Raw genomic sequence first — 14,325 nt, 5'->3', positions numbered from 1 at the left:
ACATCATACGAAGTTCCTTTCTAAATTCTACACGGGTGTAGTTTAATTGAATGTGAGATGGATGATACATTAGGCCGTTTGGGAATACTCACACAGATGGCCGCCATTTTGGATTAAATTTGTTTGTTATAAATTGGTGGGTAATGTGATATATATATATGGCCACGGGCTAGAATTTTCTCAGTATGTCAAATATGCAATCAGATTCCATGGAGCTTGATTTGGTGAAAAGTTATTGCCAATTGAACGTTGCATTTACCTCTTTCTTCTAGATGTAGAACCATACCGTTAGCACGTAAGGAATGTATCGAAATATTCAAACTGTGGGGCGGGAGGAGTGCCTGTGCAGTGGTTACCGATTGCAAACAGAATCATCCACAATGTGACTGTGTTATATGTTGCAGTGTCACAGTAATTAACTAAATTTGAGGAGACGGGCACATTCGTGGACATACGTAGCGGACGATCGTAGACAGCTACAGATGAAGCAACGCCTACGGCAGTGCTGACTTCCTTCTCGATGTGGCCCCAAAGGAGCACACGTCATTTATTAATGCAATGTGGGTTGAGTCATAGGGTCTGCGCGTGTAGAAGTGCATCCGTACAAGGTGCAAATGAAGCAACATCTCCACGAGAACGATCTTGATCGCCAAGTGCAGTTTTGTGACCGAGTTATCGAGTAATTATGGTTAAACTCTAACATTTTTATGCAAATACTCTTTTCAGATGAAGCTGACCTCTACGTAAATGGGAAGGTTAATAGGCAAAACATGCACAATTGGTCACCTGACAACCCCGCGTGCAAGACTCCTCCAACATGACCAGCGCAAAGAAAATTAATTATGGTGTTGGCAGACAAATGAGGAATACGTCTAATCAGTCACTTTTTCATTCCATAAAATTAACTGCGGAATAATACCTCACGCTCGTACAAGATAGATATTGCGAGCTGCGATGCCCGAGGATGGTACATTCTCGCAGTTTTTTCAACACCATGGCGCTTTCTTCATTATGGGATTCATGGTGCGTCACTACTTGAACAATTCCCTAGAACATGGGTTGATCGACGAGAGGCAGTTGAATGGCTGCCCGATCACCGGACCTAACGCTGTTCAATTTCTAGCTTTGTGGACATGTTAAGCCTATGGTTTGTGCAGTAAATATTCATAATTTTTATCATCTAGAACAAAGTATCGCCATCGTCTGTGCATGAATTTGACCCTATATCCTACTTTGTGTCCACTTTAATTGGAAGAAGCTTCTGCAAATGTTTATTGCTCAGTAGGGACATGTGGAACATATACTATAACCAGGGGTAAAAGTGGACCTGAAAAGGTGGGGGGACGGTAGGTAGCGGCATCACTCCACGCCGTTCCTCCTGCCTATCTTTGCCCATTGTACCATTTTAGGGTCTGGGAGACGCCGTACATGTTTTTTTCGAGGTGAGGAACTCCGTCCTCCGCGTTCCCCCTCGCTTTTACCCCTGACTATAACAGCGAAATGTGTTCGAAGTGGGAACAATCAGAGGCGGTGCGTTTTATTACGATTTAGACTCGACATACCGGCTACCTAAATGTTCAAATGCAGTGAAGTGTGAAGCCTACAAGATTGCATTTCTATTTATATAATGTCTGAAAACCACTGGAAAGCTTCTTTAGTTACGGAGAAAAAATGGAGAGACTGATCCATTCATCGTGAACAACTTTCTGAAAAAAAAATAAAATAAAATAAAATAAAAATAGCCCCTTACCTTGTATCAGAAAATTATACACGAAAGTGCTCAAAAACCGACTTTTAATATTAACAATTTCCAGCGGGAAAACTCCTGGACCACACACTCGAATGAGGGGTATTTCAAACTCCCGTAAGATCCGCCCCCACTGCAATCCCCTAAATCCGCCCATGCTCAAAACACGACGCTTATAAGACTTCAGACAAGACGACACATACCAACATACGAAAGAAACAATTCAATATGGCACATCAAAATATAAACTAATGAACTTCTTTGAAAACACCTAAATTTACAAACAAAAGGTAGAAAAAGGTAAAAAATGTCAGTATTGTCAACTTAGAAGTTACTTCTACATAAGAAATAAAATCTTTGTCAATGCGTATAAAAATGGATTTATTAAAGGTATTTAGCATTTATTCTTCCGTGAAGGTATATCTTGATCACTAAAAAACCAGAAACGGTATGTCTCTATCACTGAAAAAAAAAACAGAAGGGTATGACATACCACTACACAGGGGCGGACTGGCAACCATAGGGCCCACCCTGCTAAACTGAAATGAGGGCCCACTGTATAAAAATGTAAAAAATGTACTTGGCATTCTTCATATGTATTACATATAAAAATCCATCTTCAAACCCATAAATAGTGTCCCATATATTCATACAAAAGCAAAACATTAATTACAAAAAATCTGAAGTAGGAACATTTTAATAGTAACATACAGTGTGTAATTGGCATTATCATTTTTTATTGTAAACACACACAATACCGGAATTGGTGCTTTCAGTTATTTATATAGTGCTATTGTTTTTTTATGTTAGGGAAGTTAACATTTACACGATATACACACTGATTTGACTGACAGCGTAAGTGTTCAGCACTTTTAGAAGTTACACCAATGCTTACTGAGCCCAGTGAAGGCAGCTAGTGCTCTCAAACGGGTCAGGTCAGGCTTCATCAGGTCAGGGCTCGAGTCGAACCTCCTTGGGTCACAGGTCGGGTCAGGGCTGCTCTAGCCACGGGTCGGCTCGGGTCAACTTTCTTATGCGTCGTTTCGGCTAAAACCTATTCGAGCCATGAGTCGGGTCGGGTCGAAGAAAGTTGAAAGTCGGGTCGGCGCATAAGAAAGTTGACCCGAGCCGACCCGTGGCTAGAGCAGCCCTGACCCTAGCGTAGGTGACCTCACCCGACCCGTGTCTCAAGCAGGCTTGACTCGACCCCTGACCCATGAAAGCCTTATCTGACCCGTTTGAAAGCACTACGCGGCAGCAAACAGTTCAGTTAATTTCATGTTCGCCTATTAAAGTTGTGTAATTTCAAGTAAAAATAGCCATAAAAGATAAGCTAAAATTGACTGAAATCATCCAAAGACGTGATGTATACATTATAATTTATAAACACCTTAGCCAGAAAAAAAAATAGCAACTGTTCTGCAGTACTCGAATGAGTCACATCACGCTCATTTGTTTCTTGGGGCTTCACAGATTCAAATAGCCTATGTTGTTTTGGGTCAGATGCAGCTTTTTGTAAATCACATCGTTTATGTTCCCGCTTTTTAGCACCACTTTTATATTTTTCTTTACAGTAATCTTACAATCACTCCTACCATTCATACTGATACAACCACATCTGTCTTCCACTACAAACTACACATAACTGGTGTTCCAATAATCGAATTGCTGCTATCGGATTTGCTCTTCGATGTAATATACAAATAAAACACGAGCCGAGGGCAACTTCATAGTAATTGTTTGAGGTTTGTATAAAACAATGGTAGTGGTAGTGGCGACTAATTTCTTTTCGCTTTACCACACTGAAAGAAAGAAAAAAAAAGAACGAAGCCTGATCCAATTTCTTTCTTCGAAGCTAGGTCTGAGGACAATGCAGTTCAAAAGCGTTCCGGCTCCACCTCCACTTTCCACAATAACAATATCTACGAAACTATTGTTTCTTTAAAACATCGCTACTTGTCGGCTTGTAAAAGGACCGGAGTAGGCAATGGTATCCAAATCCAATAAGAGTCTGAAATCTACTGTGTTTCTTATATTAAAAAGTAGTAGTTAACGTGCTCGTTTTTAACAGCTGCTGTATCACAAACCCCGCAATGTTTTAGGGCCTGATTGTCTCATAGACGGAACCTTTTCAAGTCGATAAATATGAAGAAGAATAAGGTCTGTTCATGAAAGTTTAACTTTACGTCTTTTTTATGCTAAACACAAGTTTGAGGAAGTTACCCTGCCATATTTTTGATGCTGGTAGGTTTAATTGAGCACATCTTTTTAAAATTGGTGGAGGGGTCCACCTGTTTTGGGGGCCCACCCTGCATTTGCAGGGTAGCAGGGTGGGCCAGTCCGCCCTTGCCACTACATATAGTCTCACTTGGTTCATTGCCAATAACATTTCACCAGAATAAGTTACATGATATCTGATTGCATATTTGACATCCTCAGAACATTTTAGTGCATGGCCATGTATCACACTACCCACTTATCATCCGTATTAAAATTTCGAATCTAAGATGGCGACCGTCCGCGTGATGTAATCCGAAAGTATCCCTCTGGGCCTAATGTGTATCTCTTATCTCGCATTCAATTAAACTACATCCCTGTAGTTTTCAGAAAGGATGACAAGGGACTTCTGATGCACCCTGTATATAATAGTTGTATCAATAATGAAGTTGGAAATATGTGATCTAGTTCGTTGTTTCCAATTTAACCTAATGTTTTGCTGAAAAGGGAATATTTATTGAAATCTGAGTTTTACGTGCGACGGGTATACCAGCTAGGCTAAAGGAGACGCTGATGATGGTATAATGAATGAAATGGTGAAATGAAGAAAGTGGGAGGAAACGGGAGAACCCCGAGAAAACCCACTCACACGGTGTTTGTCCACCACAAAGTTTACTTGGCGCGAGCTGGGATCAAACCAAAGACCCCAAACACCAGAGGTGAACGCTCTACCACTGAGCCATCGAGGCCCGACAGGAATATTTGTTGAAGTCTGTCTTCTTCAGTACCAAGGTTACACAAAAATGAGAATATGGTTTTGATGGAATTCGAACCAACATTATATGTATACTCCCTCAGCGAGAATCAAAGCTGGCACCAACTTTACATATGCGCGCGCATTGTATGTTACTTATATAGCTCACAGAGCTATGGGCGAGCAAGCAAGGCACGTGCCCCGGGCGCGTGGTTGGAGGGGCTACTAAAAGAGAGGTTATATATTAGTACTTTTCCGTTTTGGTGTTTAATACTTTTCATCAGAGTGCGAAATCATGAAATCAAAGTGGGGGAGACTGAAGGACTGAAGAGAGCGAGAGAGAGGAAAAAACAAAAAAGCTGCGCATTTTTACACTTCAAAGAATTGTAGTGAAATGAGAAGGTCAGAATTCAAGATGACATTCGGATGCTTGGCACGAAGAAAAACATTGCAAGCAATTTTGAAAAAAAAAAAAAACTTAAGTAATGTGATATATTTTGTAGGCTTTGGATATGTATGTTTTAGTTGGCATCAACAATTATTGGTGTGCTTTGTCACAATTGACAGTTTAGCGAGAGACTAGGCTAACTGACAATTTTAACTTTCTGAAAGAAAAGGAAACAAATGAAAACAGCACGTTACAAAGGATACGTCTGATATTCATAGTTTGGCTTAGTATACAACAGGGGTGGATCCAGGATGGACTACTGGGGGGCGGTGGGTTGTAATGCCACTACTTACAAGTTATAGCTACTTTTAAGAGATTCAACTCTGGGTGGGTTTATTTTATATTAAAATTCACAAAGTTTCCTCTTCTTGGGGGCGATAGACCCTCCCTGGATCCGCCCCTGACTCAGGACAAGCCACACCGACAAGTGGTTGAGGCAAAGGTCAATTAATGACATTGGTATGCTGTTCCATCAAAATCTCAATCTTGACCTGGATGTAGGTTAGCCTGGTCTCTCACTGAACCCCTCAATTGAATGTTTAATATGTAAATTAGGCACTCCTACATCACAAACAGTAAATATAACCTACCTTATTCTACGTTTTTAAATGCATTTCTACAACTGATTGTAACTTGAAAGGTTCTCGTGAAGATTAGCTGGCGGAGGTTACCTAACATAGCCATGAGTTATCAAATTAACAGTTGTGATGATAATGATCCTGAGGTTAGATGTTAAAATTGGGCTCGAGAGCGGAACAAGGGCTGATCTTATTCGTGTCTCAGACGGGGCATGGAATGGAACGAATATGAAAATAAGGTTGCTGTAATAGTTTTCCACAGGGCTTGTAAGATTTTCGAAACACTTGGCATTTTTTTTATCAAGACTTGACATTTTTTTAAAAAAAAATCAAGACTTGGCAATTTCAAGTTTCATCCCCCTCCCAATCTTGTAATGCTCGCTACGCCGCTGTAAGCAATATATATTTCCGAGAATATTCGTTGTTCATCTGTTTCCGCTGGGTTACAACGTGGTGAGCTGCATATGGGACTTTTAATAGTGTTATTATAATGAGCAAGAATTGCAAATTATGTTAATGTTCCTAAAAGAGGGAAATTGAAAGAGAAATTAAATTTAAAATAAATAAGGGAGAGAAAAGTAATCACTTGAAAATAAAAATAAAGTCGTTGAGTTTAATGTTCCATGATTATGCTGTTAGGCTAAGGGAGACGGTGATTAAAGCAAGTTAATGATTATGGAATATTTGGTGGAATGAGAAAGTGGGAGGAAACCAAGTCCCCGAGAAAACCTACAAGCACGTATATGAAAATGAAGTAAAACATACACTGGCCTATGCTTTCTTTGTCTAGCAGAGTCATAGTTTGGAATCGAAAATGTGTTTTGAATCCTTGTATTTAGAGACAGAGTGTAAGTAACGAAATCACTTAATACATCCATTAAGATTTCGGAAAGCGAAATCTAAATTTAGGTAAGCTAACTCCATGTACTAACTGCTTGCATCCGCTTCGTACATTGTTCGAAGGGTCACGAAGCAAATCACCTCATTTAGTCTACACATACCTAGTACTATTGTTAATTACCTGCTTCGTTTGGGTTCGATCATTCTAAACTATTTTACTGGTAGCATATATTCGTTCCTTTAGCTAGGCTTTCGTAATGGAAGAGGGGTGCGTGACTTGAAATACTGTGGTTACAACACCAGGGGATCGATCAATCTAAACTATTTTACTGACAACATATCCATATCGATTTGTTAGGACAATAAAATAAGGATAGGCCCTATGTTAGTACGTATTTTAATTAAAGAATTATGAAGAAATCTAGCGTAAAAGAATAGAAAAAAGTATTAACAAAGACATAGTCTTCCGAGGTCATTCGAACTCGGTTCTTCTCGTCTTCTTTCTATTTCTCTTATCTTAGTTTAATGCCGTCAAGGATAGCAACGAGATCTCTTTCGGGAGTAAAGACATCCTATAAAATGGATTAGTGTTGCCGCGAAATTCAAAATGGTTCATATTATTGGTAATTCTGGGCATTGCTTAAGTTCTAACTGACAGGCTATCTGAAAGAACCGGTTTATCGATCGTCATTTTAGTCCATAGGGTTACTGGCGCAAATTCCGGGGGATGAGGACATGTCCCCTCCAATCTTAGAACTGGGGGGGACTTTCCCCTCAATAATCCGATTTGAAATGCAATTTTTGGGGAGAAATGTGATGATTTGTGTCTGATTGCCACAAAGGAAAGTAAGATGAAATTATGTACCCACCCCAGAATAAGCCCTCAATCTGCCCGCCTCACAATTTTGAAGACAACTCTGCTCCCCTGATCCTCCGCAGCATTGTTTTTCAACTTCATAAATATTTTGAACATCCTTAAAAAAATTATGAGAACTGTCTTACGCGTCCCTCCCAATGTTGAAGACAGATTTGCGCCGCTGCATAGAGTTAACATGGAGCTAGATGGAATTCGGAATGTTCCGTTACAATAATATCCAATTTCAACTTGATCCCGTTTCCCCGTTTCCTCCACACAAAGCTCCTCGTAAGAAAGAGTAACCAAACGCTTATTGTAGCTTTATATTTTTGAGGCTGATTCATCTGTTTCATCTTTCCTTAATATTTTTCATTTCTGGATCCGAAGGGGGGGTCTGGACCCACCCCTTGGCTACGTGCCTGCTTCCCGTAAAAAGCTTCATTCGAACCCTGAATCAAACAACTCCATCTGTAAAGCAGTGCTAAGTTGATTTTAATATCCTTTTCTGCAACGAGGCTGTATGAGACGTGGACTTACTGATTAACACTCCGAACCACTCCCGCCGGGAATCGAACGCGGGTCTTCCACACCAAAGGCGCGTACGCTAACCGCTTAGCCATGAAGGAGCTCATCTCTAAAGCAGTGTAAGCAACACAAAAAACAAACACAAACACACACACACACACACACACACACACACATATATATATATATATATATATATATATATATACTAGAAGTTTGCGCAATTGGGGATCAAAACATTCTCAATGAAGTATGAGAAATAGTAAACGTCAATCAAAGTGGGCTTCTGCTTATTCTTTACTTCGTTAATACTTAATTCCTTCTAGAAATAGTGAAACAATACTATGAAGTCACAGTACTTAAACATAATCGAAAGAATAAGACAAGGAAACAGAGTAAGTTCCAACTGATTAAACTAGTCATATATACTATACCTAACTGTTACATTCTATTTCTTACCATATTACGAAAGCGATATAACTTTTTTACCAGCGATAGAAGCTGGACGCAATCCAATACTGCAATTTAGACGCTGTAACGAAAGCTGCAAGTCAAACGCCTGACACTCCTAACTCTTCAAGCTGTGTAGTAGCTGTTTCAAGCGGCCAGCAACTTATGACCTTGAAACTAAGTGCTAGTAACCAAATTAATGCCAAGGTACGATACAAACACCCCAACTTGCCACAATGACGTCAACACAAGGAAAAAAAGAAAAACATCTAATTTTTGGTTCCAAAATTATGAAACAATAATAATAATGTTTTAATTCTCAGTAACTCAAACATTAGTTAACTAGAGAACATAACAAGCAAAACAAAACAAAACAAAAAGAACCTTAAAGGTGAGCTCTCCCTGACCGCTGTTTTTAAATTTCAGTGAGGCTGTAAAATATGTTTTGTTTTATTGTTAAAAAACAAAAAGAAAAAGAAAAATAAAGAAAGAAATGAAATAAATTTTGTTGCAAATGTAAAAATAAGTTTTCTAGACACAAGTGGCTCCGCGTAGCGTAGTTGCTAACGCTCTCGCCTTCGGTACGAACGGACCCAGGTTCGATTCCGGTAGGGGCACTCGGTCGAAAAAGTATCAAAAGCTTTTAAGTCCAGCCATCCTGAATGAGGCTTTCTTGGGTTTTCCTCATTTCACACCAGGCAAATGCCGGGTGGTACCCAACACATAGGTCCCAGGCCGTTTGCTTCCTTCCCTTTCCCCGGATAGTGTGCTCACCGAGGGACGTCATAACTCACATGTGACGGGCTAACAAAGTCATTGATGCCGAAAGCCCAGAAATCTAAATCCTAAATCTTCACTACACAAGAAAATGTTCGCGCTGAAAACGGTTTCTTAGCAATTATGTTAAGCAGTCCTGTAGTAAATCTCCATCAAGTAATAAACCGTCACATATAAAAAGGAATGAATAAACACATAACATTCATTTTGCGTACATTGAAATGTAAAAAGTTACAAAACATTAATATTCAAAGATTTCTCAAAATTCAGATTAACCCATTCCTTTCTCCTCAACCATTAACGAGTTACAATAGTAAGAATTGTAGTCATAAATCACATTACTTGTTTAGTACTATATTAAAGCAAGTTATACTAAAGGAATATATAATTAATGGAATATTTAACTAAAGTGATAGTTTACTATTGCACTTACCCAGGCTTTTGTTTCCTTCCGCTCTTCTTTTCCGTTTGTAAACAACCTCGTTTATAAACCAACTCGCAAGCAAACGACCGTTGTTTCATGACGTCATCTATGGTGCAAGAAAGAGGAGTCTATAGGCGATCAGGACCTCACACACAGATGGACATATATAACATATAGCTGAAGTATTTAACATACGTATACGTATGTAAAATACAGAAGAGTGTTAGATGTCAGACATCCTGCAGCGACATGATGTAATATCTAAGCGGGTAAAAGGCAATACCTGTGTAGCATATGTATAAAGTACGCTCCGTACAGATTTCCTTAGTAAACATAACGAATCCTTGTATTTGTACAATATACCGCTGTCCGGATAATTGATTTTTCTCAGTGTAGACCTGTTTCTCTCCACGCATTGCAAGACATCTACTCGAATGAAATTACAAATTGAATCCACTCTGATCTGTATTATACACATTCTCCGCGCCATGAGAATTTATACATGAGCGAACACTTTGCACGAACCTATTAGCATTATCATGTATATCTTTGGATTGTTCTGCTCTATTGTACGTGACATATTTTGTAATTATCCGTGACACGGTGTGATGACACCTCTTAAACTGTCATAGCCATTTCTTTGACGCTTTAAACCCGTCGAATCCCACAGTTTGACTAGCTTCTATAGCCCAACGTCGTAAGTCTGTGTCATGAATTATAAGATTTTTTCATTTAGCAGTATGAAATTTCTCATATACGATTGCATCAATACGCGTCCCTTTTTTATAATTTGTTCAACCGTCATGCAACTGTCTTTCCCATTTATAGAGATCATTCCTACTTTTGACGAACTTGAACCTATGTTTCACAGTTTAAAACGACAAACGCCTCTTCTTTCTAGTTTTCCAAAACTGCACTGCCTTCACTTTATATTCTGTGTCTACAGCTTCGCTGGTGCTCCCTTTCCCCGCAATACCGACGTTATATTGTGATATCCAGCACACTGTGTGGATTTACATACGTCATTTTCACAACACTGCAAATAATAGCATACCACTTACATACACCTCATGCTGACTACTTCACAACACACGGGTTCATGTGTTCAGGACTTCTACCGGTATCTTTACATGGCATATACACACAAACACACGTATATCCACGTATAGGGTGCACAAACGTTCGCCACCAACCGGTCGTCTATTAGTTTCAAAACACAACTATGCCCCCACTTCCACACTCTGCGGCTTCCGTGTTTGACGTAGACATACACTCCCAGGTATTACCCAGTTTTCGCCTCATTTCTGGTTCTGCTTCTTTACACTACAATGTCCTTGAGCCAATCTCTCTCTTCTGGCGTGTCTGCAACCAGTCCTACAACACTGATTGACAGGTTGCCTCTCATATAGGCGTTCACATCTTCATATTCCCAGTTCTCCAATCTTTCGACATTGAGATAACGATGCATCTATTTACGTTTTTTGTCTCAACTTGCAAAAACGAAAAAACACGTATCACTTATTCTTTATCATTCTTTATTCTTACCTACGTTATTTGGATTTCGCGTAATAGATAATGCTCTGTGACTGCTTTTCATCCCTGATTGGTCCATTTGCGGATGTTGTGTGTTATCCCCGTACAAGCGCTATGTGTTATTGAAATGCTTATCGTGTCATGACAACTTGCTCCTTTACAACGTTTGGCTATCTCTTCTCGTTTTCGCGCTATTACCTAAAGTATGCTTTGTTGTCCCAATTCGACAGCCCTATTATACCGCCTAAATATGCATATGGGCCGCTATAAAAAAATACGTGTCGCTTATTTTTTGCTGTTCTACAAACCTGTGAAGTTTGATTAAAATCGGCGTGTATCACCTGAGAAACCTTACTTGTAAGTATAATCTAAGCAAAAAACTAATATTACCCCATTCTATTATGTGTTGGAGAATTTACAGTACGCGGTACGTTCGAAAAGTATTGGGTCCCCCAAAACAAAAACTTTATTACCTTGACTGTAATGGCATATTACACTTTCTACGAAGGATGGTGGCTAGAAGCGTCTTCTTCTCTCCTATCCGTTTTAACATATCTCCGTTTGTTACTCTTTCTGTCCATTTTGTCTTTTCCATCTTCTCCCACACCACATTTCGAAACTCTCTAAATATTTCTTCTCTAACTTTCGTAATGTCCAAGTCTCTGATCCATAAATTCCATATATAACACTTGAACCAATTTCTTCCTTAGTCCAATATTAAGGCTGCCAGTTAAAAGTGACCTTTTATTGTTGAATGCTTCTTTGGCTATGGCAATTCTCGACCTGATTTCTCTGGTGCAGTAAGCATCTTTCGTCAAAATACTTCTCAGATATTTGAAATGGTCAACATCTTCAAATACTCATTGTTCTATTCTGACCCGTAAGAGCACATTTCCACGGGATATTCTCATGATTTTCGATTTATAGATGTTGATTTCCATTCCATATGGTTTCTCACATCAGTGTCAACTATTTTGTAAATCATCTCCTGTAGTCCTTCTTTGGTTCTAGCTACAATAACCATATCATCTGCATGCCTGATCTTGTTAATGATCTGCCCTCCAATCTTGAAATCTCCAATTCCCATTAATGCTTCCTTCATTAACCATTCACTGTAAATTTTGAACAATTGGGCGACATATTATATCCTTGTCTGACTCCTCTTCCAATCTCCACATTATTGGCTTCTCCTTCGTTCAAGCACATCTTGACTCGTTGTCATATATACAGGTTGCGAATGACAAAATTCAGGGCTACCGAATAACCTCATAAGGTACATGATAGCATCCCCGCAAATCTCCAGAAAAGTCCCTAACAAAAATAATATCTACATACATAGCCATGTATTCTTAAACTTGGGCAACGGTTCTTAAACTTTGGTACTGCGAGAATACTCGTAACTCATGTAAGAACGATCAATGGTGGTCTTAGGGGAAATATTTTCTCCTGGGTCACCTCCTGAAATCAACACTGGAGGTAACATTTTCCAGTGCTGAAAAAAATCAGCTTCAGTTTGTCCTTCATCAGTTTGCATCACTGAAATATAAAGACTCTGATTTTGTTATTTAACATTTAATCCAGAGTTATTGTACTGGTACCTTCTATAATCATTCAATTCCACAACAAAAACCCTTGCAAATTAAAAAGTAGCACTTCTGTTCGTGGTACTTAATTTTCCCGTTCAATGCCACTCCAGTAATCAGGAGTGCATGCAGTACGGACTTCTGGGGCGGCGGTGGGTTGTAATACTGCTACTTAGAGCTACTTTTAAAAGCTTCAAATTCTAGGATGGGTTTTATTAATTTATAAAATAAGAAAGTTTCCTCTTCTGGGCGGGGGACGATTGCCCCCCTTGAATCCACCTTTGCCAGTAACATTTGTCATACCCACGAAAACAGATAAATTCAATCACTGGGCTTGTTTCCCAACCGATTAATGTATTGTTAGAATGGCGTGAATACACACAACCTATACGATTCTTGCTGCCTACTAGTTAGCGGTTTCTACAGTGTTGCTACGTCGCGAGTCTCAAAGAAAGTGAGACAGCCTGCGTACAAAGCTGATAACTGTTGTGTCTTAGTTCGTATTCGCATTTGCGAAAAATTTAGATAAATTTTGTACCATTAGAAGAATATAATAAACTGTAATATTAATATAAATGAATTTATGTGTTACATTAACTTCGTTTTATAATGTTTTAAGGATAACAATGGTAGCATCTGTGGCCCACAAAATACACCACTGATTTATCTTTATATGATAACTAATTTTTTATTATATCTTGTTGAGGAAGTAAGTTTAAAGCCCAGACACCCTTCTTTGTGTATAACTAATTCGTCAAAAATATAACTAATTCATATTAATTTATGTGCACTATAGAAACAGTAGAATACTGGACTTCTTCCTAACTTATAAAATTTGTTAGTCAATAGGGAGTGCTGTTTAATTTAGTCGAGGAAAAACAAACTCCATTCTCATTAACAATATCTGTAAAGTACACACACTTTCATAAATTAATGGCAAGAAAATATCGTTTCAGAATAATTTTCACAACGGAAATCTTGCAAAACTATATATTGAATTATCTGTAGTTATTTGGAAGTGCTTATATAATATTAATAACAATTTTAAGGCAAAAGAAAGTGACAACACTTTTAACACAAAAGAAAGCATGAAATATTCGACGTGTGGTGTTTAAATTAATATTCAAATGTACGTCCAACATCGTTCCTAAGTTTTAATGGGGCTTCATCAAAAGCAAATCTAGTCATTTATATACCTAAATCCATTAAAAAATATCAGAATTATGTTTACCAATGATGATAACAGGTCCGTCAACTTGGAGTGCGGAATCCACAAATCACATATTAAACATGTTCATAATTTTGTACACATTTTGTACAATTTTGTACATCTTTTAAAAAATTTTGTACACCCCTGTGTTTCCAGAAATTTGCGGTCGAAATTCCGCACTCCAAGTTGACGTTTAAGTGCGGAATCACCAGATCCGAGATTTAAGTAACTAAAACTAATCTGCAAATTTTGTACAATTTTGTACACCTTTAAAATAATTTTGTACACCCCTGTGTTCCGAGAAAATTACCATCAAAGTTTCGAACTCGACCATCAACTTGGAGTGCGGAATCTTCATATCGAAGAATTAAGTAGCCAAATAT

Source organism: Thermobia domestica, chromosome 9 (assembly GCF_964235325.1).
Source record: "Thermobia domestica chromosome 9, izTheDome1.hap1.1, whole genome shotgun sequence".
Classification (NCBI taxonomy): domain Eukaryota; kingdom Metazoa; phylum Arthropoda; class Insecta; order Zygentoma; family Lepismatidae; genus Thermobia; species Thermobia domestica.
Note: the sequence above shows the minus strand (reverse complement) of the source record.